General features: G+C 47.7%; 30 non-coding genes across 30 annotated transcripts; 12 read left to right on the top strand and 18 right to left on the bottom strand.

Moving 5' to 3' along the window:
- Nucleotides 1-7: 7 nt before the first annotated feature.
- Nucleotides 8-81, bottom strand: TRNAN-GUU (transfer RNA asparagine (anticodon GUU)). Its single transcript has one exon. It is a non-coding gene; the product is annotated as a tRNA-Asn (tRNA).
- A 207-nt stretch (nt 82-288) lies between these two features.
- TRNAG-GCC (transfer RNA glycine (anticodon GCC)) lies at nt 289-359 on the top strand. The gene has a single exon. It is a non-coding gene; the product is annotated as a tRNA-Gly (tRNA).
- Nucleotides 360-1,986: 1,627 nt separating this feature from the next.
- On the top strand, nt 1,987-2,057 carry TRNAG-GCC (transfer RNA glycine (anticodon GCC)). Its single transcript has one exon. It is a non-coding gene; the product is annotated as a tRNA-Gly (tRNA).
- Nucleotides 2,058-2,128: 71 nt separating this feature from the next.
- Nucleotides 2,129-2,200, bottom strand: TRNAW-CCA (transfer RNA tryptophan (anticodon CCA)). Its single transcript has one exon. It is a non-coding gene; the product is annotated as a tRNA-Trp (tRNA).
- Nucleotides 2,201-2,448: 248 nt separating this feature from the next.
- On the bottom strand, nt 2,449-2,522 carry TRNAN-GUU (transfer RNA asparagine (anticodon GUU)). Its single transcript has one exon. It is a non-coding gene; the product is annotated as a tRNA-Asn (tRNA).
- Nucleotides 2,523-2,729: 207 nt separating this feature from the next.
- On the top strand, nt 2,730-2,800 carry TRNAG-GCC (transfer RNA glycine (anticodon GCC)). Its single transcript has one exon. It is a non-coding gene; the product is annotated as a tRNA-Gly (tRNA).
- Nucleotides 2,801-4,427: 1,627 nt separating this feature from the next.
- TRNAG-GCC (transfer RNA glycine (anticodon GCC)) lies at nt 4,428-4,498 on the top strand. Its single transcript has one exon. It is a non-coding gene; the product is annotated as a tRNA-Gly (tRNA).
- A 71-nt stretch (nt 4,499-4,569) lies between these two features.
- On the bottom strand, nt 4,570-4,641 carry TRNAW-CCA (transfer RNA tryptophan (anticodon CCA)). The gene has a single exon. It is a non-coding gene; the product is annotated as a tRNA-Trp (tRNA).
- A 248-nt stretch (nt 4,642-4,889) lies between these two features.
- TRNAN-GUU (transfer RNA asparagine (anticodon GUU)) lies at nt 4,890-4,963 on the bottom strand. The gene has a single exon. It is a non-coding gene; the product is annotated as a tRNA-Asn (tRNA).
- A 207-nt stretch (nt 4,964-5,170) lies between these two features.
- TRNAG-GCC (transfer RNA glycine (anticodon GCC)) lies at nt 5,171-5,241 on the top strand. The gene has a single exon. It is a non-coding gene; the product is annotated as a tRNA-Gly (tRNA).
- Nucleotides 5,242-7,010: 1,769 nt separating this feature from the next.
- On the bottom strand, nt 7,011-7,082 carry TRNAW-CCA (transfer RNA tryptophan (anticodon CCA)). Its single transcript has one exon. It is a non-coding gene; the product is annotated as a tRNA-Trp (tRNA).
- A 248-nt stretch (nt 7,083-7,330) lies between these two features.
- Nucleotides 7,331-7,404, bottom strand: TRNAN-GUU (transfer RNA asparagine (anticodon GUU)). The gene has a single exon. It is a non-coding gene; the product is annotated as a tRNA-Asn (tRNA).
- A 2,031-nt stretch (nt 7,405-9,435) lies between these two features.
- TRNAW-CCA (transfer RNA tryptophan (anticodon CCA)) lies at nt 9,436-9,507 on the bottom strand. Its single transcript has one exon. It is a non-coding gene; the product is annotated as a tRNA-Trp (tRNA).
- Nucleotides 9,508-9,755: 248 nt separating this feature from the next.
- On the bottom strand, nt 9,756-9,829 carry TRNAN-GUU (transfer RNA asparagine (anticodon GUU)). The gene has a single exon. It is a non-coding gene; the product is annotated as a tRNA-Asn (tRNA).
- Nucleotides 9,830-10,036: 207 nt separating this feature from the next.
- On the top strand, nt 10,037-10,107 carry TRNAG-GCC (transfer RNA glycine (anticodon GCC)). The gene has a single exon. It is a non-coding gene; the product is annotated as a tRNA-Gly (tRNA).
- A 1,627-nt stretch (nt 10,108-11,734) lies between these two features.
- Nucleotides 11,735-11,805, top strand: TRNAG-GCC (transfer RNA glycine (anticodon GCC)). The gene has a single exon. It is a non-coding gene; the product is annotated as a tRNA-Gly (tRNA).
- Nucleotides 11,806-11,876: 71 nt separating this feature from the next.
- On the bottom strand, nt 11,877-11,948 carry TRNAW-CCA (transfer RNA tryptophan (anticodon CCA)). Its single transcript has one exon. It is a non-coding gene; the product is annotated as a tRNA-Trp (tRNA).
- Nucleotides 11,949-12,196: 248 nt separating this feature from the next.
- TRNAN-GUU (transfer RNA asparagine (anticodon GUU)) lies at nt 12,197-12,270 on the bottom strand. The gene has a single exon. It is a non-coding gene; the product is annotated as a tRNA-Asn (tRNA).
- A 207-nt stretch (nt 12,271-12,477) lies between these two features.
- TRNAG-GCC (transfer RNA glycine (anticodon GCC)) lies at nt 12,478-12,548 on the top strand. The gene has a single exon. It is a non-coding gene; the product is annotated as a tRNA-Gly (tRNA).
- Nucleotides 12,549-12,619: 71 nt separating this feature from the next.
- Nucleotides 12,620-12,691, bottom strand: TRNAW-CCA (transfer RNA tryptophan (anticodon CCA)). Its single transcript has one exon. It is a non-coding gene; the product is annotated as a tRNA-Trp (tRNA).
- A 1,485-nt stretch (nt 12,692-14,176) lies between these two features.
- TRNAG-GCC (transfer RNA glycine (anticodon GCC)) lies at nt 14,177-14,247 on the top strand. Its single transcript has one exon. It is a non-coding gene; the product is annotated as a tRNA-Gly (tRNA).
- A 71-nt stretch (nt 14,248-14,318) lies between these two features.
- On the bottom strand, nt 14,319-14,390 carry TRNAW-CCA (transfer RNA tryptophan (anticodon CCA)). The gene has a single exon. It is a non-coding gene; the product is annotated as a tRNA-Trp (tRNA).
- A 248-nt stretch (nt 14,391-14,638) lies between these two features.
- Nucleotides 14,639-14,712, bottom strand: TRNAN-GUU (transfer RNA asparagine (anticodon GUU)). The gene has a single exon. It is a non-coding gene; the product is annotated as a tRNA-Asn (tRNA).
- Nucleotides 14,713-14,919: 207 nt separating this feature from the next.
- TRNAG-GCC (transfer RNA glycine (anticodon GCC)) lies at nt 14,920-14,990 on the top strand. The gene has a single exon. It is a non-coding gene; the product is annotated as a tRNA-Gly (tRNA).
- Nucleotides 14,991-16,747: 1,757 nt separating this feature from the next.
- TRNAW-CCA (transfer RNA tryptophan (anticodon CCA)) lies at nt 16,748-16,819 on the bottom strand. The gene has a single exon. It is a non-coding gene; the product is annotated as a tRNA-Trp (tRNA).
- A 248-nt stretch (nt 16,820-17,067) lies between these two features.
- TRNAN-GUU (transfer RNA asparagine (anticodon GUU)) lies at nt 17,068-17,141 on the bottom strand. The gene has a single exon. It is a non-coding gene; the product is annotated as a tRNA-Asn (tRNA).
- A 207-nt stretch (nt 17,142-17,348) lies between these two features.
- On the top strand, nt 17,349-17,419 carry TRNAG-GCC (transfer RNA glycine (anticodon GCC)). The gene has a single exon. It is a non-coding gene; the product is annotated as a tRNA-Gly (tRNA).
- A 1,627-nt stretch (nt 17,420-19,046) lies between these two features.
- On the top strand, nt 19,047-19,117 carry TRNAG-GCC (transfer RNA glycine (anticodon GCC)). The gene has a single exon. It is a non-coding gene; the product is annotated as a tRNA-Gly (tRNA).
- A 71-nt stretch (nt 19,118-19,188) lies between these two features.
- Nucleotides 19,189-19,260, bottom strand: TRNAW-CCA (transfer RNA tryptophan (anticodon CCA)). The gene has a single exon. It is a non-coding gene; the product is annotated as a tRNA-Trp (tRNA).
- A 248-nt stretch (nt 19,261-19,508) lies between these two features.
- On the bottom strand, nt 19,509-19,582 carry TRNAN-GUU (transfer RNA asparagine (anticodon GUU)). The gene has a single exon. It is a non-coding gene; the product is annotated as a tRNA-Asn (tRNA).
- Between the last annotated feature and the right edge of the window lie 63 nt (nt 19,583-19,645).

Genomic DNA, 19,645 nt, shown 5'->3' with positions numbered 1-19,645 from the left:
AATAATACGTCTCTGGGTGGGCTTGAACCACCAACCTTTCGGTTAACAGCCGAACGCGCTAACCGATTGCGCCACAGAGACGAGTGACTACAGCATCTTTCCTTAGACTCAATATATATCTTGATATGTATGTGCCTGCCTGGAGCTTGTCTTATATAAGCCATCATCATGTGAAACTTTGGCGTTGTCATGTCTGCTGCGCACACTTTGTTCATATGTGTACAATTTAAGTGTGTGCACCTGATCACTGTCTTGGACAGAGCTATGCCTGTGAACTCCCCATGTGAAGCATTGGTGGTTCAGTGGTAGAATTCTCGCCTGCCACGCGGGAGGCCCGGGTTCGATTCCCGGCCAATGCAAGGCTGCGTTCCTTTGACTTTGTTTTCGAAAGGAAATATATGAACTCAGTGGGGAATAAAATGGTAAGCAGTGACCCCGACGTGATTTGACCACGCAACCTTCTGATCTGGAGTCAGACGCGCTACCGTTGCGCCACAAGGTCCTTACACTTACAGCCTTCAAGCCAGATCAACAAATGCTGATGGCCTTTTGACTTATTTTCCCCTCCTCATATGCCTACAGTTGTATTACAGGGCTAGGCCTTTTGTTTTCTATCCTAATTATGAAATTGACTGCAGGTGCAGAGAGAACGCAGAGGATTGAAATGTTCAGATAAAGGGTCTTAAGCAGGAGAGAGCAGAGGTACGTATCTGTGTTTCATTAAAGTGTTTCATGCCGGCAAAAAGGAAACTTCCCTGGGTGGGCTTGAACCACCAACCTTTCTGTTAACAACCGAACGCGCTAACCATTTGCACCACAGAGGTTAATAACTGTAGCACAGTTCCTGAGACTCAATATATATCTTGATAATTGTGTGCCTGCCTGGAGCTTGTGTTATATAATGCGTCTTTATGCCATACAGCATTTCTCATTTGCTTAGTGTCTTGTTATTGTTGGACGTAATGATGAATAGACTACTGTCTAATGGTCTTAGAGCCAGTATTACTACCGGTCCCAGTGTATGAGACACATACATGACTTTTCTGTTGCCTGCTTAGCATAGCTCCCTGCTCCTCTGTAGGTGTGCTACCAGCCAGCAAGGCGTGTGCCTTGCCCATCAGATGTGTTATGTTAGACTTGACTTCTCTGTGAGCAAAGTCTCCCTCCCATAGCAGGTGCTTTCTCTGAACTCTTGACTTGTAAGACTGCTGGGAAAGGCCCTCCCTAGCCCCTCACTCAGATAGATACATTTACCTTCAGAGCTCAGCTTTGGAGAAAGAGATTGGGGAGAGAGCAAATAGGGGAAGGCCCATGGTGCACACTTTATTTTACATAAAAGCTGGGGCTTGTGGGAGGACAGGGACAAGAGGGTTCTCAGGGAAAGAAATCCCAGGAGTATTGATGGCTAGGCCCTGAAACACAACAATCCCGGATTGGCAAGGCACAATATGCCTGTGCAACAGGCCTGACCCTAGGCTTCCGGAGTTCTTGGTCACAAAAGGCTCCAGTGATCTAAGCCCGACCAGGGCTGTGCCCGACCAGGGCTGTAGGCCGCGTTGGGAGCGCGTTAGGGACGCGTAAAGGGACGCAGGGCGCAGAACTCTGCCCGTTTCACCCCAGCATTTAGGGGAGGACACAGAATCTGGGAAAGCCAGTGGGAAGGATTTTCCAGGAGGAGAGTTCAGTGAGATAATCTGAAACACAATAGTGCTGGTGATCTGGCGGGTGCATTCTGTGAACCACTTTTGTCGGGAGCAGCCTGCCATCATGCCCTGATAAACACAACTCTAGTCCCAAGCCAGTGACCTCAGCAAATGCAAAGACATTCATAGTTATAGTCTCCTGCATCTGATTCTTGCCATCTTCATGTGAAACGTTGGCGTTATCATGTCTGCTGCGCACACTTTGTTCATATGTGTACAATTTAAGTGTGTGCACCTGATCACTGTCTTGGGCAGAGCTCTGCCTGTGAACAACCCATGTGAAGCATTGGTGGTTCAGTGGTAGAATTCTCGCCTGCCACGCGGGAGGCCCGGGTTCGATTCCCGGCCAATGCAAGACTGCTTTCTTTTGACTTTGTTTTCGAAAGGAAATATATGACCTCAGTGGGGAATAAAATGGTAAGCAGTGACCCCGACGTGATTTGAACACGCAACCTTCTGATCTGGAGTCAGACGCGCTACCGTTGCGCCACGAGGTCCTTACACTTACAGCTTTCGGAGCCAGATCAACAAATGCTGTGGGCCTTTTGACTTATTTTCCCCTCCTCATATGCCTACAGTTGTATTACAGAGCTTGACCTTTTGTTTTCTATCCTAATTATGAAATTGACTGCAGGTGCCGAGAGAACGCAGAGAATTGAAATATTCAGGGAAAGGGTGTCCAGCAGGAGAGAGCAAAGGTATGTATCTGTTTTCCATTCAAGTGTTTCATTCAGGCAAAATAATACGTCCCTGGGTGGGCTTGAACCACCAACCTTTCGGTTAACAGCCGAACGCGCTAACCGATTGCGCCACAGAGACGAGTGACTACAGCATCTTTCCTTAGACTCAATATATATCTTGATATGTATGTGCCTGCCTGGAGCTTGTCTTATATAAGCCATCATCATGTGAAACTTTGGCGTTGTCATGTCTGCTGCGCACACTTTGTTCATATGTGTACAATTTAAGTGTGTGCACCTGATCACTGTCTTGGACAGAGCTATGCCTGTGAACTCCCCATGTGAAGCATTGGTGGTTCAGTGGTAGAATTCTCGCCTGCCACGCGGGAGGCCCGGGTTCGATTCCCGGCCAATGCAAGGCTGCGTTCCTTTGACTTTGTTTTCGAAAGGAAATATATGAACTCAGTGGGGAATAAAATGGTAAGCAGTGACCCCGACGTGATTTGACCACGCAACCTTCTGATCTGGAGTCAGACGCGCTACCGTTGCGCCACAAGGTCCTTACACTTACAGCCTTCAAGCCAGATCAACAAATGCTGATGGCCTTTTGACTTATTTTCCCCTCCTCATATGCCTACAGTTGTATTACAGGGCTAGGCCTTTTGTTTTCTATCCTAATTATGAAATTGACTGCAGGTGCAGAGAGAACGCAGAGGATTGAAATGTTCAGATAAAGGGTCTTAAGCAGGAGAGAGCAGAGGTACGTATCTGTGTTTCATTAAAGTGTTTCATGCCGGCAAAAAGGAAACTTCCCTGGGTGGGCTTGAACCACCAACCTTTCTGTTAACAACCGAACGCGCTAACCATTTGCACCACAGAGGTTAATAACTGTAGCACAGTTCCTGAGACTCAATATATATCTTGATAATTGTGTGCCTGCCTGGAGCTTGTGTTATATAATGCGTCTTTATGCCATACAGCATTTCTCATTTGCTTAGTGTCTTGTTATTGTTGGACGTAATGATGAATAGACTACTGTCTAATGGTCTTAGAGCCAGTATTACTACCGGTCCCAGTGTATGAGACACATACATGACTTTTCTGTTGCCTGCTTAGCATAGCTCCCTGCTCCTCTGTAGGTGTGCTACCAGCCAGTAAGGCGTGTGCCTTGCCCATCAGATGTGTTATGTTAGACTTGACTTCTCTGTGAGCAAAGTCTCCCTCCCATAGCAGGTGCTTTCTCTGAACTCTTGACTTGTAAGACTGCTGGGAAAGGCCCTCCCTAGCCCCTCACTCAGATAGATACATTTACCTTCAGAGCTCAGCTTTGGAGAAAGAGATTGGGGAGAGAGCAAATAGGGGAAGGCCCATGGTGCACACTTTATTTTACATAAAAGCTGGGGCTTGTGGGAGGACAGGGACAAGAGGGTTCTCAGGGAAAGAAATCCCAGGAGTATTGATGGCTAGGCCCTGAAACACAACAATCCCGGATTGGCAAGGCACAATATGCCTGTGCAACAGGCCTGACCCTAGGCTTCCGGAGTTCTTGGTCACAAAAGGCTCCAGTGATCTAAGCCCTACCAGGGCTGTGCCCGACCAGGGCTGTAGGCCGCGTTGGGAGCGCGTTAGGGACGCGTAAAGGGACGCAGGGCGCAGAACTCTGCCCGTTTCACCCCAGCATTTAGGGGAGGACACAGAATCTGGGAAAGCCAGTGGGAAGGATTTTCCAGGAGGAGAGTTCAGTGAGATAATCTGAAACACAATAGTGCTGGTGATCTGGCGGGTGCATTCTGTGAACCACTTTTGTCGGGAGCAGCCTGCCATCATGCCCTGATAAACACAACTCTAGTCCCAAGCCAGTGACCTCAGCAAATGCAAAGACATTCATAGTTATAGTCTCCTGCATCTGATTCTTGCCATCTTCATGTGAAACGTTGGCGTTATCATGTCTGCTGCGCACACTTTGTTCATATGTGTACAATTTAAGTGTGTGCACCTGATCACTGTCTTGGGCAGAGCTCTGCCTGTGAACAACCCATGTGAAGCATTGGTGGTTCAGTGGTAGAATTCTCGCCTGCCACGCGGGAGGCCCGGGTTCGATTCCCGGCCAATGCAAGACTGCTTTCTTTTGACTTTGTTTTCGAAAGGAAATATATGACCTCAGTGGGGAATAAAATGGTAAGCAGTGACCCCGACGTGATTTGAACACGCAACCTTCTGATCTGGAGTCAGACGCGCTACCGTTGCGCCACGAGGTCCTTACACTTACGGCTTTCGGAGCCAGATCAACAAATGCTGTGGGCCTTTTGACTTATTTTCCCCTCCTCATATGCCTACAGTTGTATTACAGAGCTTGACCTTTTGTTTTCTATCCTAATTATGAAATTGACTGCAGGTGCCGAGAGAACGCAGAGAATTGAAATATTCAGGGAAAGGGTGTCCAGCAGGAGAGAGCAAAGGTATGTATCTGTTTTCCATTCAAGTGTTTCATTCAGGCAAAATAATACGTCCCTGGGTGGGCTTGAACCACCAACCTTTCGGTTAACAGCCGAACGCGCTAACCGATTGCGCCACAGAGACGAGTGACTACAGCATCTTTCCTTAGACTCAATATATATCTTGATATGTATGTGCCTGCCTGGAGCTTGTCTTATATAAGCCATCATCATGTGAAACTTTGGCGTTGTCATGTCTGCTGCGCACACTTTGTTCATATGTGTACAATTTAAGTGTGTGCACCTGATCACTGTCTTGGACAGAGCTATGCCTGTGAACTCCCCATGTGAAGCATTGGTGGTTCAGTGGTAGAATTCTCGCCTGCCACGCGGGAGGCCCGGGTTCGATTCCCGGCCAATGCAAGGCTGCGTTCCTTTGACTTTGTTTTCGAAAGGAAATATATGAACTCAGTGGGGAATAAAATGGTAAGCAGTGACCCCGACGTGATTTGACCACGCAACCTTCTGATCTGGAGTCAGACGCGCTACCGTTGCGCCACAAGGTCCTTACACTTACAGCCTTCAAGCCAGATCAACAAATGCTGATGGCCTTTTGACTTATTTTCCCCTCCTCATATGCCTACAGTTGTATTACAGGGCTAGGCCTTTTGTTTTCTATCCTAATTATGAAATTGACTGCAGGTGCAGAGAGAACGCAGAGGATTGAAATGTTCAGATAAAGGGTCTTAAGCAGGAGAGAGCAGAGGTACGTATCTGTGTTTCATTAAAGTGTTTCATGCAGGCAAAAAGGATACTTCCCTGGGTGGGCTTGAACCAACAACCTTTCTGTTAACAACCGAACGGGCTAACCATTTGCACCACAGAGGTTAATAACTGTAGCACAGTTCCTGAGACTCAATATATATCTTGATAATTGTGTGCCTGCCTGGAGCTTGTGTTATATAATGCATCTTTATGCCATACAGCATTTCTCATTTGCTTAGTGTCTTGTTATTGTTGGACGTAATGATGAATAGACTACTGTCTAATGGTCTTAGAGCCAGTATTACTACCGGTCCCAGTGTATGAGACACATACATGACTTTTCTGTTGCCTGCTTAGCATAGCTCCCTGCTCCTCTGTAGGTGTGCTACCAGCCAGTAAGGCGTGTGCCTTGCCCATCAGATGTGTTATGTTAGACTTGACTTCTCTGTGAGCAAAGTCTCCCTCCCATAGCAGGTGCTTTCTCTGAACTCTTGACTTGTAAGATTGCTGGGAAAGGCCCTCCCTAGCCCCTCACTCAGATAGATACATTTACCTTCAGAGCTCAGCTTTGGAGAAAGAGATTGGGGGGAGAGCAAATAGGGGAAGGCCCATGGTGCACACTTTATTTTACATAAAAGCTGGGGCTTGTGGGAGGACAGGGACAAGAGGGTTCTCAGGGAAAGAAATCCCAGGAGTATTGATGGCTAGGCCCTGAAACACAACAATCCCGGATTGGCAAGGCACATTATGCCTGTGCAACAGGCCTGACCCTAGGCTTCCGGAGTTCTTGGTCACAAAAGGCTCCAGTGATCTAAGCCCGACCAGGGCTGTGCCCGACCAGGGCTGTAGGCCGCGTTGGGAGCGCGTTAGGGACGCGTAAAGGGACGCAGGGCGCAGAACTCTGCCCGTTTCACCCCAGCATTTAGGGGAGGACACAGAATCTGGGAAAGCCAGTGGGAAGGATTTTCCAGGAGGAGAGTTCAGTGAGATAATCTGAAACACAATAGTGCTGGTTATCTGGCGGGTGCATTCTGTGAACCACTTTTGTCGGGAGCAGCCTGCCATCATGCCCTGATAAACACAACTCTAGTCCCAAGCCAGTGACCTCAGCAAATGCAAAGACATTCATAGTTATAGTCTCCTGCATCTGATTCTTGCCATCTTCATGTGAAACGTTGGCGTTATCATATCTGCTGCGCACACTTTGTTCATATGTGTACAATTTAAGTGTGTGCACCTGATCACTGTCTTGGGCAGAGCTCTGCCTGTGAACAACCCATGTGAAGCATTGGTGGTTCAGTGGTAGAATTCTCGCCTGCCACGCGGGAGGCCCGGGTTAGATTCCTGGCCAATGCAAGACTGCTTTCTTTTGACTTTGTTTTCGAAAGGAAATATATGACCTCAGTGGGGAATAAAATGGTAAGCAGTGACCCCGACGTGATTTGAACACGCAACCTTCTGATCTGGAGTCAGACGCGCTACCGTTGCGCCACGAGGTCCTTACACTTACAGCTTTCGGAGCCGGATCAACAAATGCTGTGGGCCTTTTGACTTATTTTCCCCTCCTCATATGCCTACAGTTGTATTACAGAGCTTGACCTTTTGTTTTCTATCCTAATTATGAAATTGACTGCAGGTGCCGAGAGAACGCAGAGAATTGAAATATTCAGGGAAAGGGTGTCCAGCAGGAGAGAGCAAAGGTATGTATCTGTTTTCCATTCAAGTGTTTCATTCAGGCAAAATAATACGTCCCTGGGTGGGCTTGAACCACCAACCTTTCGGTTAACAGCCGAACGCGCTAACCGATTGCGCCACAGAGACGAGTGACTACAGCATCTTTCCTTAGACTCAATATATATCTTGATATGTATGTGCCTGCCTGGAGCTTGTCTTATATAAGCCATCATCATGTGAAACTTTGGCGTTGTCATGTCTGCTGCGCACACTTTGTTCATATGTGTACAATTTAAGTGTGTGCACCTGATCACTGTCTTGGACAGAGCTATGCCTGTGAACTCCCCATGTGAAGCATTGGTGGTTCAGTGGTAGAATTCTCGCCTGCCACGCGGGAGGCCCGGGTTCGATTCCCAGCCAATGCAAGGCTGCGTTCCTTTGACTTTGTTTTCGAAAGGAAATATATGAACTCAGTGGGGAATAAAATGGTAAGCAGTGACCCCGACGTGATTTGACCACGCAACCTTCTGATCTGGAGTCAGACGCGCTACCGTTGCGCCACAAGGTCCTTACACTTACAGCCTTCAAGCCAGATCAACAAATGCTGATGGCCTTTTGACTTATTTTCCCCTCCTCATATGCCTACAGTTGTATTACAGGGCTAGGCCTTTTGTTTTCTATCCTAATTATGAAATTGACTGCAGGTGCAGAGAGAACGCAGAGGATTGAAATGTTCAGATAAAGGGTCTTAAGCAGGAGAGAGCAGAGGTACGTATCTGTGTTTCATTAAAGTGTTTCATGCCGGCAAAAAGGATACTTCCCTGGGTGGGCTTGAACCACCAACCTTTCTGTTAACAACCGAACGCGCTAACCATTTGCACCACAGAGGTTAATAACTGTAGCACAGTTCCTGAGACTCAATATATATCTTGATAATTGTGTGCCTGCCTGGAGCTTGTGTTATATAATGCGTCTTTATGCCATACAGCATTTCTCATTTGCTTAGTGTCTTGTTATTGTTGGACGTAATGATGAATAGACTACTGTCTAATGGTCTTAGAGCCAGTATTACTACCGGTCCCAGTGTATGAGACACATACATGACTTTTCTGTTGCCTGCTTAGCATAGCTCCCTGCTCCTCTGTAGGTGTGCTACCAGCCAGTAAGGCGTGTGCCTTGCCCATCAGATGTGTTATGTTAGACTTGACTTCTCTGTGAGCAAAGTCTCCCTCCCATAGCAGGTGCTTTCTCTGAACTCTTGACTTGTAAGACTGCTGGGAAAGGCCCTCCCTAGCCCCTCACTCAGATAGATACATTTACCTTCAGAGCTCAGCTTTGGAGAAAGAGATTGGGGAGAGAGCAAATAGGGGAAGGCCCATGGTGCACACTTTATTTTACATAAAAGCTGGGGCTTGTGGGAGGACAGGGACAAGAGGGTTCTCAGGGAAAGAAATCCCAAGAGTATTGATGGCTAGGCCCTGAAACACAACAATCCCGGATTGGCAAGGCACAATATGCCTGTGCAACAGGCCTGACCCTAGGCTTCCGGAGTTCTTGGTCACAAAAGGCTCCAGTGATCTAAGCCCGACCAGGGCTGTAGGCCGCGTTGGGAGCGCGTTAGGGACGTGTAAAGGGACGCAGGGCGCAGAACTCTGCCCGTTTCACCCCAGCATTTAGGGGAGGACACAGAATCTGGGAAAGCCAGTGGGAAGGATTTTCCAGGAGGAGAGTTCAGTGAGATAATCTGAAACACAATAGTGCTGGTGATCTGGCGGGTGCATTCTGTGAACCACTTTTGTCGGGAGCAGCCTGCCATCATGCCCTGATAAACACAACTCTAGTCCCAAGCCAGTGACCTCAGCAAATGCAAAGACATTCATAGTTATAGTCTCCTGCATCTGATTCTTGCCATCTTCATGTGAAACGTTGGCGTTATCATGTCTGCTGCGCACACTTTGTTCATATGTGTACAATTTAAGTGTGTGCACCTGATCACTGTCTTGGGCAGAGCTCTGCCTGTGAACAACCCATGTGAAGCATTGGTGGTTCAGTGGTAGAATTCTCGCCTGCCACGCGGGAGGCCCGGGTTCGATTCCCAGCCAATGCAAGACTGCTTTCTTTTGACTTTGTTTTCGAAAGGAAATATATGACCTCAGTGGGGAATAAAATGGTAAGCAGTGACCCCGACGTGATTTGAACACGCAACCTTCTGATCTGGAGTCAGACGCGCTACCGTTGCGCCACGAGGTCCTTACACTTACAGCTTTCGGAGCCAGATCAACAAATGCTGTGGGCCTTTTGACTTATTTTCCCCTCCTCATATGCCTACAGTTGTATTACAGAGCTTGACCTTTTGTTTTCTATCCTAATTATGAAATTGACTGCAGGTGCCGAGAGAACGCAGAGAATTGAAATATTCAGGGAAAGGGTGTCCAGCAGGAGAGAGCAAAGGTATGTATCTGTTTTCCATTCAAGTGTTTCATTCAGGCAAAATAATACGTCCCTGGGTGGGCTTGAACCACCAACCTTTCGGTTAACAGCCGAACGCGCTAACCGATTGCGCCACAGAGACGAGTGACTACAGCATCTTTCCTTAGACTCAATATATATCTTGATATGTATGTGCCTGCCTGGAGCTTGTCTTATATAAGCCATCATCATGTGAAACTTTGGCGTTGTCATGTCTGCTGCGCACACTTTGTTCATATGTGTACAATTTAAGTGTGTGCACCTGATCACTGTCTTGGACAGAGCTATGCCTGTGAACTCCCCATGTGAAGCATTGGTGGTTCAGTGGTAGAATTCTCGCCTGCCACGCGGGAGGCCCGGGTTCGATTCCCGGCCAATGCAAGGCTGCGTTCCTTTGACTTTGTTTTCGAAAGGAAATATATGAACTCAGTGGGGAATAAAATGGTAAGCAGTGACCCCGACGTGATTTGACCACGCAACCTTCTGATCTGGAGTCAGACGCGCTACCGTTGCGCCACAAGGTCCTTACACTTACAGCCTTCAAGCCAGATCAACAAATGCTGATGGCCTTTTGACTTATTTTCCCCTCCTCATATGCCTACAGTTGTATTACAGGGCTAGGCCTTTTGTTTTCTATCCTAATTATGAAATTGACTGCAGGTGCAGAGAGAACGCAGAGGATTGAAATGTTCAGATAAAGGGTCTTAAGCAGGAGAGAGCAGAGGTACGTATCTGTGTTTCATTAAAGTGTTTCATGCCGGCAAAAAGGAAACTTCCCTGGGTGGGCTTGAACCACCAACCTTTCTGTTAACAACCGAACGCGCTAACCATTTGCACCACAGAGGTTAATAACTGTAGCACAGTTCCTGAGACTCAATATATATCTTGATAATTGTGTGCCTGCCTGGAGCTTGTGTTATATAATGCGTCTTTATGCCACACAGCATTTCTCATTTGCTTAGTGTCTTGTTATTGTTGGACGTAATGATGAATAGACTACTGTCTAATGGTCTTAGAGCCAGTATTACTACCGGTCCCAGTGTATGAGACACATACATGACTTTTCTGTTGCCTGCTTAGCATAGCTCCCTGCTCCTCTGTAGGTGTGCTACCAGCCAGTAAGGCGTGTGCCTTGCCCATCAGATGTGTTATGTTAGACTTGACTTCTCTGTGAGCAAAGTCTCCCTCCCATAGCAGGTGCTTTCTCTGAACTCTTGACTTGTAAGACTGCTGGGAAAGGCCCTCCCTAGCCCCTCACTCAGATAGATACATTTACCTTCAGAGCTCAGCTTTGGAGAAAGAGATTGGGGAGAGAGCAAATAGGGGAAGGCCCATGGTGCACACTTTATTTTACATAAAAGCTGGGGCTTGTGGGAGGACAGGGACAAGAGGGTTCTCAGGGAAAGAAATCCCAGGAGTATTGATGGCTAGGCCCTGAAACACAACAATCCCGGATTGGCAAGGCACAATATGCCTGTGCAACAGGCCTGACCCTAGGCTTCCGGAGTTCTTGGTCACAAAAGGCTCCAGTGATCTAAGCCCGACCAGGGCTGTGCCCGACCAGGGCTGTAGGCCGCGTTGGGAGCGCGTTAGGGACGCGTAAAGGGACGCAGGGCGCAGAACTCTGCCCGTTTCACCCCAGCATTTAGGGGAGGACACAGAATCTGGGAAAGCCAGTGGGAAGGATTTTCCAGGAGGAGAGTTCAGTGAGATAATCTGAAACACAATAGTGCTGGTGATCTGGCGGGTGCATTCTGTGAACCACTTTTGTCGGGAGCAGCCTGCCATCATGCCCTGATAAACACAACTCTAGTCCCAAGCCAGTGACCTCAGCAAATGCAAAGACATTCATAGTTATAGTCTCCTGCATCTGATTCTTGCCATCTTCATGTGAAACGTTGGCGTTATCATGTCTGCTGCGCACACTTTGTTCATATGTGTACAATTTAAGTGTGTGCACCTGATCACTGTCTTGGGCAGAGCTCTGCCTGTGAACAACCCATGTGAAGCATTGGTGGTTCAGTGGTAGAATTCTCGCCTGCCACGCGGGAGGCCCGGGTTCGATTCCCGGCCAATGCAAGACTGCTTTCTTTTGACTTTGTTTTCGAAAGGAAATATATGACCTCAGTGGGGAATAAAATGGTAAGCAGTGACCCCGACGTGATTTGAACACGCAACCTTCTGATCTGGAGTCAGACGCGCTACCGTTGCGCCACGAGGTCCTTACACTTACAGCTTTCGGAGCCAGATCAACAAATGCTGTGGGCCTTTTGACTTATTTTCCCCTCCTCATATGCCTACAGTTGTATTACAGAGCTTGACCTTTTGTTTTCTATCCTAATTATGAAATTGACTGCAGGTGCCGAGAGAACGCAGAGAATTGAAATATTCAGGGAAAGGGTGTCCAGCAGGAGAGAGCAAAGGTATGTATCTGTTTTCCATTCAAGTGTTTCATTCAGGCAAAATAATACGTCCCTGGGTGGGCTTGAACCACCAACCTTTCGGTTAACAGCCGAACGCGCTAACCGATTGCGCCACAGAGACGAGTGACTACAGCATCTTTCCTTAGACTCAATATATATCTTGATATGTATGTGCCTGCCTGGAGCTTGTCTTATATAAGCCATCATCATGTGAAACTTTGGCGTTGTCATGTCTGCTGCGCACACTTTGTTCATATGTGTACAATTTAAGTGTGTGCACCTGATCACTGTCTTGGACAGAGCTATGCCTGTGAACTCCCCATGTGAAGCATTGGTGGTTCAGTGGTAGAGTTCTCGCCTGCCACGCGGGAGGCCCGGGTTCGATTCCCGGCCAATGCAAGGCTGCGTTCCTTTGACTTTGTTTTCGAAAGGAAATATATGACCTCAGTGGGGAATAAAATGGTAAGCAGTGACCCCGACGTGATTTGAACACGCAACCTTCTGATCTGGAGTCAGACGCGCTACCGTTGCGCCACGAGGTCCTTACACTTACAGCTTTCGGAGCCAGATCAACAAATGCTGTGGGCCTTTTGACTTATTTTCCCCTCCTCATATGCCTACAGTTGTATTACAGGGCTAGGCCTTTTGTTTTCTATCCTAATTATGAAATTGACTGCAGGTGCAGAGAGAACGCAGAGGATTGAAATGTTCAGATAAAGGGTCTTAAGCAGGAGAGAGCAGAGGTACGTATCTGTGTTTCATTAAAGTGTTTCATGCCGGCAAAAAGGAAACTTCCCTGGGTGGGCTTGAACCACCAACCTTTCTGTTAACAACCGAACGCGCTAACCATTTGCACCACAGAGGTTAATAACTGTAGCACAGTTCCTGAGACTCAATATATATCTTGATAATTGTGTGCCTGCCTGGAGCTTGTGTTATATAATGCGTCTTTATGCCATACAGCATTTCTCATTTGCTTAGTGTCTTGTTATTGTTGGACGTAATGATGAATAGACTACTGTCTAATGGTCTTAGAGCCAGTATTACTACCGGTCCCAGTGTATGAGACACATACATGACTTTTCTGTTGCCTGCTTAGCATAGCTCCCTGCTCCTCTGTAGGTGTGCTACCAGCCAGTAAGGCGTGTGCCTTGCCCATCAGATGTGTTATGTTAGACTTGACTTCTCTGTGAGCAAAGTCTCCCTCCCATAGCAGGTGCTTTCTCTGAACTCTTGACTTGTAAGACTGCTGGGAAAGGCCCTCCCTAGCCCCTCACTCAGATAGATACATTTACCTTCAGAGCTCAGCTTTGGAGAAAGAGATTGGGGAGAGAGCAAATAGGGGAAGGCCCATGGTGCACACTTTATTTTACATAAAAGCTGGGGCTTGTGGGAGGACAGGGACAAGAGGGTTCTCAGGGAAAGAAATCCCAGGAGTATTGATGGCTAGGCCCTGAAACACAACAATCCCGGATTGGCAAGGCACAATATGCCTGTGCAACAGGCCTGACCCTAGGCTTCCGGAGTTCTTGGTCACAAAAGGCTCCAGTGATCTAAGCCCGACCAGGGCTGTGCCCGACCAGGGCTGTAGGCCGCGTTGGGAGCGCGTTAGGGACGCGTAAAGGGACGCAGGGCGCAGAACTCTGCCCGTTTCACCCCAGCATTTAGGGGAGGACACAGAATCTGGGAAAGCCAGTGGGAAGGATTTTCCAGGAGGAGAGTTCAGTGAGATAATCTGAAACACAATAGTGCTGGTGATCTGGCGGGTGCATTCTGTGAACCACTTTTGTCGGGAGCAGCCTGCCATCATGCCCTGATAAACACAACTCTAGTCCCAAGCCAGTGACCTCAGCAAATGCAAAGACATTCATAGTTATAGTCTCCTGCATCTGATTCTTGCCATCTTCATGTGAAACGTTGGCGTTATCATGTCTGCTGCGCACACTTTGTTCATATGTGTACAATTTAAGTGTGTGCACCTGATCACTGTCTTGGGCAGAGCTCTGCCTGTGAACAACCCATGTGAAGCATTGGTGGTTCAGTGGTAGAATTCTCGCCTGCCACGCGGGAGGCCCGGGTTCGATTCCCGGCCAATGCAAGACTGCTTTCTTTTGACTTTGTTTTCGAAAGGAAATATATGACCTCAGTGGGGAATAAAATGGTAAGCAGTGACCCCGACGTGATTTGAACACGCAACCTTCTGATCTGGAGTCAGACGCGCTACCGTTGCGCCACGAGGTCCTTACACTTACAGCTTTCGGAGCCAGATCAACAAATGCTGTGGGCCTTTTGACTTATTTTCCCCTCCTCATATGCCTACAGTTGTATTACAGAGCTTGACCTTTTGTTTTCTATCCTAATTATGAAATTGACTGCAGGTGCCGAGAGAACGCAGAGAATTGAAATATTCAGGGAAAGGGTGTCCAGCAGGAGAGAGCAAAGGTATGTATCTGTTTTCCATTCAAGTGTTTCATTCAGGCAAAATAATACGTCCCTGGGTGGGCTTGAACCACCAACCTTTCGGTTAACAGCCGAACGCGCTAACCGATTGCGCCACAGAGACGAGTGACTACAGCATCTTTCCTTAGACTCAATATATATCTTGATATGTATGTGCCTGCCTGGAGCTTGTCTTATATAAGCCATCATCATGTGAAACTTTGGCGTTGTCATGTCTGCTGCGCACACTTTGTTCATATGTGTACAATTTAAGTGTGTGCACCTGATCACTGTCTTGGACAGAGCTATGCCTGTGAACTCCCCATGTGAAGCATTGGTGGTTCAGTGGTAGAATTCTCGCCTGCCACGCGGGAGGCCCGGGTTCGATTCCCGGCCAATGCAAGGCTGCGTTCCTTTGACTTTGTTTTCGAAAGGAAATATATGAACTCAGTGGGGAATAAAATGGTAAGCAGTGACCCCGACGTGATTTGACCACGCAACCTTCTGATCTGGAGTCAGACGCGCTACCGTTGCGCCACAAGGTCCTTACACTTACAGCCTTCAAGCCAGATCAACAAATGCTGATGGCCTTTTGACTTATTTTCCCCTCCTCATATGCCTACAGTTGTATTACAGGGCTAGGCCTTTTGTTTTCTATCCTAATTATGAAATTGACTGCAGGTGCAGAGAGAACGCAGAGGATTGAAATGTTCAGATAAAGGGTCTTAAGCAGGAGAGAGCAGAGGTACGTATCTGTGTTTCATTAAAGTGTTTCATGCAGGCAAAAAGGAAACTTCCCTGGGTGGGCTTGAACCAACAACCTTTCTGTTAACAACCGAACGGGCTAACCATTTGCACCACAGAGGTTAATAACTGTAGCACAGTTCCTGAGACTCAATATATATCTTGATAATTGTGTGCCTGCCTGGAGCTTGTGTTATATAATGCATCTTTATGCCATACAGCATTTCTCATTTGCTTAGTGTCTTGTTATTGTTGGACGTAATGATGAATAGACTACTGTCTAATGGTCTTAGAGCCAGTATTACTACCGGTCCCAGTGTATGAGACACATACATGACTTTTCTGTTGCCTGCTTAGCATAGCTCCCTGCTCCTCTGTAGGTGTGCTACCAGCCAGTAAGGCGTGTGCCTTGCCCATCAGATGTGTTATGTTAGACTTGACTTCTCTGTGAGCAAAGTCTCCCTCCCATAGCAGGTGCTTTCTCTGAACTCTTGACTTGTAAGACTGCTGGGAAAGGCCCTCCCTAGCCCCTCACTCAGATAGATACATTTACCTTCAGAGATCAGCTTTGGAGAAAGAGATTGGGGGGAGAGCAAATAGGGGAAGGCACATGGTGCACACTTTATTTTACATAAAAGCTGGGGCTTGTGGGAGGACAGGGACAAGAGGGTTCTCAGGGAAAGAAATCCCAGGAGTATTGATGGCTAGGCCCTGAAACACAACAATCCCGGATTGGCAAGGCACATTATGCCTGTGCAACAGGCCTGACCCTAGGCTTCCGGAGTTCTTGGTCACAAAAGGCTCCAGTGATCTAAGCCCGACCAGGGCTGTGCCCGACCAGGGCTGTAGGCCGCGTTGGGAGCGCGTTAGGGACGCAGGGCGCAGAACTCTGCCCGTTTCACCCCAGCATTTAGGGGAGGACACAGACTCTGGGAAAGCCAGTGGGAAGGATTTTCCAGGAGGAGAGTTCAGTGAGATAATCTGAAACACAATAGTGCTGGTTATATGGCGGGTGCATTCTGTGAACCACTTTTGTCGGGAGCAGCCTGCCATCATGCCCTGATAAACACAACTCTAGTCCCAAGCCAGTGACCTCAGCAAATGCAAAGACATTCATAGTTATAGTCTCCTGCATCTGATTCTTGCCATCTTCATGTGAAACGTTGGCGTTATCATATCTGCTGCGCACACTTTGTTCATATGTGTACAATTTAAGTGTGTGCACCTGATCACTGTCTTGGGCAGAGCTCTGCCTGTGAACAACCCATGTGAAGCATTGGTGGTTCAGTGGTAGAATTCTCGCCTGCCACGCGGGAGGCCCGGGTTAGATTCCTGGCCAATGCAAGACTGCTTTCTTTTGACTTTGTTTTCGAAAGGAAATATATGACCTCAGTGGGGAATAAAATGGTAAGCAGTGACCCCGACGTGATTTGAACACGCAACCTTCTGATCTGGAGTCAGACGCGCTACCGTTGCGCCACGAGGTCCTTACACTTACAGCTTTCGGAGCCGGATCAACAAATGCTGTGGGCCTTTTGACTTATTTTCCCCTCCTCATATGCCTACAGTTGTATTACAGAGCTTGACCTTTTGTTTTCTATCCTAATTATGAAATTGACTGCAGGTGCCGAGAGAACGCAGAGAATTGAAATATTCAGGGAAAGGGTGTCCAGCAGGAGAGAGCAAAGGTATGTATCTGTTTTCCATTCAAGTGTTTCATTCAGGCAAAATAATACGTCCCTGGGTGGGCTTGAACCACCAACCTTTCGGTTAACAGCCGAACGCGCTAACCGATTGCGCCACAGAGACGAGTGACTACAGCATCTTTCCTTAGACTCAATATATATCTTGATATGTATGTGCCTGCCTGGAGCTTGTCTTATATAAGCCATCATCATGTGAAACTTTGGCGTTGTCATGTCTGCTGCGCACACTTTGTTCATCTGTGTACAATTTAAGTGTGTGCACCTGATCACTGTCTTGGACAGAGCTATGCCTGTGAACTCCCCATGTGAAGCATTGGTGGTTCAGTGGTAGAATTCTCGCCTGCCACGCGGGAGGCCCGGGTTCGATTCCCGGCCAATGCAAGGCTGCGTTCCTTTGACTTTGTTTTCGAAAGGAAATATATGAACTCAGTGGGGAATAAAATGGTAAGCAGTGACCCCGACGTGATTTGACCACGCAACCTTCTGATCTGGAGTCAGACGCGCTACCGTTGCGCCACAAGGTCCTTACACTTACAGCCTTCAAGCCAGATCAACAAATGCTGATGGCCTTTTGACTTATTTTCCCCTCCTCATATGCCTACAGTTGTATTACAGGGCTAGGCCTTTTGTTTTCTATCCTAATTATGAAATTGACTGCAGGTGCAGAGAGAACGCAGAGGATTGAAATGTTCAGATAAAGGGTCTTAAGCAGGAGAGAGCAGAGGTACGTATCTGTGTTTCATTAAAGTGTTTCATGCCGGCAAAAAGGATACTTCCCTGGGTGGGCTTGAACCACCAACCTTTCTATTAACAACCGAACGCGCTAACCATTTGCACCACAGAGGTTAATAACTGTAGCACAGTTCCTGAGACTCAATATATATCTTGATAATTGTGTGCCTGCCTGGAGCTTGTGTTATATAATGCGTCTTTATGCCATACAGCATTTCTCATTTGCTTAGTGTCTTGTTATTGTTGGACGTAATGATGAATAGACTACTGTCTAATGGTCTTAGAGCCAGTATTACTACCGGTCCCAGTGTATGAGACACATACATGACTTTTCTGTTGCCTGCTTAGCATAGCTCCCTGCTCCTCTGTAGGTGTGCTACCAGCCAGTAAGGCGTGTGCCTTGCCCATCAGATGTGTTATGTTAGACTTGACTTCTCTGTGAGCAAAGTCTCCCTCCCATAGCAGGTGCTTTCTCTGAACTCTTGACTTGTAAGACTGCTGGGAAAGGACCTCCCTAGCCCCTCACTCAGATAGATACATTTACCTTCAGAGCTCAGCTTTGGAGAAAGAGATTGGGGAGAGAGCAAATAGGGGAAGGCCCATGGTGCACACTTTATTTTACATAAAAGCTGGGGCTTGTGGGAGGACAGGGACAAGAGGGTTCTCAGGGAAAGAAATCCCAGGAGTATTGATGGCTAGGCCCTGAAACACAACAATCCCGGATTGGCAAGGCACAATATGCCTGTGCAACAGGCCTGACCCTAGGCTTCCGGAGTTCTTGGTCACAAAAGGCTCCAGTGATCTAAGCCCGACCAGGGCTGTGCCCGACCAGGGCTGTAGGCCGCGTTGGGAGCGCGTTAGGGACGTGTAAAGGGACGCAGGGCGCAGAACTCTGCCCGTTTCACCCCAGCATTTAGGGGAGGACACAGAATCTGGGAAAGCCAGTGGGAAGGATTTTCCAGGAGGAGAGTTCAGTGAGATAATCTGAAACACAATAGTGCTGGTGATCTGGCGGGTGCATTCTGTGAACCACTTTTGTCGGGAGCAGCCTGCCATCATGCCCTGATAAACACAACTCTAGTCCCAAGCCAGTGACCTCAGCAAATGCAAAGACATTCATAGTTATAGTCTCCTGCATCTGATTCTTGCCATCTTCATGTGAAACGTTGGCGTTATCATGTCTGCTGCGCACACTTTGTTCATATGTGTACAATTTAAGTGTGTGCACCTGATCACTGTCTTGGGCAGAGCTCTGCCTGTGAACAACCCATGTGAAGCATTGGTGGTTCAGTGGTAGAATTCTCGCCTGCCACGCGGGAGGCCCGGGTTCGATTCCCGGCCAATGCAAGACTGCTTTCTTTTGACTTTGTTTTCGAAAGGAAATATATGACCTCAGTGGGGAATAAAATGGTAAGCAGTGACCCCGACGTGATTTGAACACGCAACCTTCTGATCTGGAGTCAGACGCGCTACCGTTGCGCCACGAGGTCCTTACACTTACAGCTTTCGGAGCCAGATCAACAAATGCTGTGGGCCTTTTGACTTATTTTCCCCTCCTCATATGCCTACAGTTGTATTACAGAGCTTGACCTTTTGTTTTCTATCCTAATTATGAAATTGACTGCAGGTGCCGAGAGAACGCAGAGAATTGAAATATTCAGGGAAAGGGTGTCCAGCAGGAGAGAGCAAAGGTATGTATCTGTTTTCCATTCAAGTGTTTCATTCAGGCAAAATAATACGTCCCTGGGTGGGCTTGAACCACCAACCTTTCGGTTAACAGCCGAACGCGCTAACCGATTGCGCCACAGAGACGAGTGACTACAGCATCTTTCCTTAGACTCAATATATATCTTGATATGTATGTGCCTGCCTGGA

Source organism: Lissotriton helveticus, chromosome 1_2, assembly GCF_964261635.1.
Source record: "Lissotriton helveticus chromosome 1_2, aLisHel1.1, whole genome shotgun sequence".
Lineage (NCBI taxonomy): Eukaryota > Metazoa > Chordata > Amphibia > Caudata > Salamandridae > Lissotriton > Lissotriton helveticus.
The sequence above is the reverse complement of the archived record's forward strand: the minus strand, read 5'-3'. Positions and strand labels throughout refer to the sequence as shown.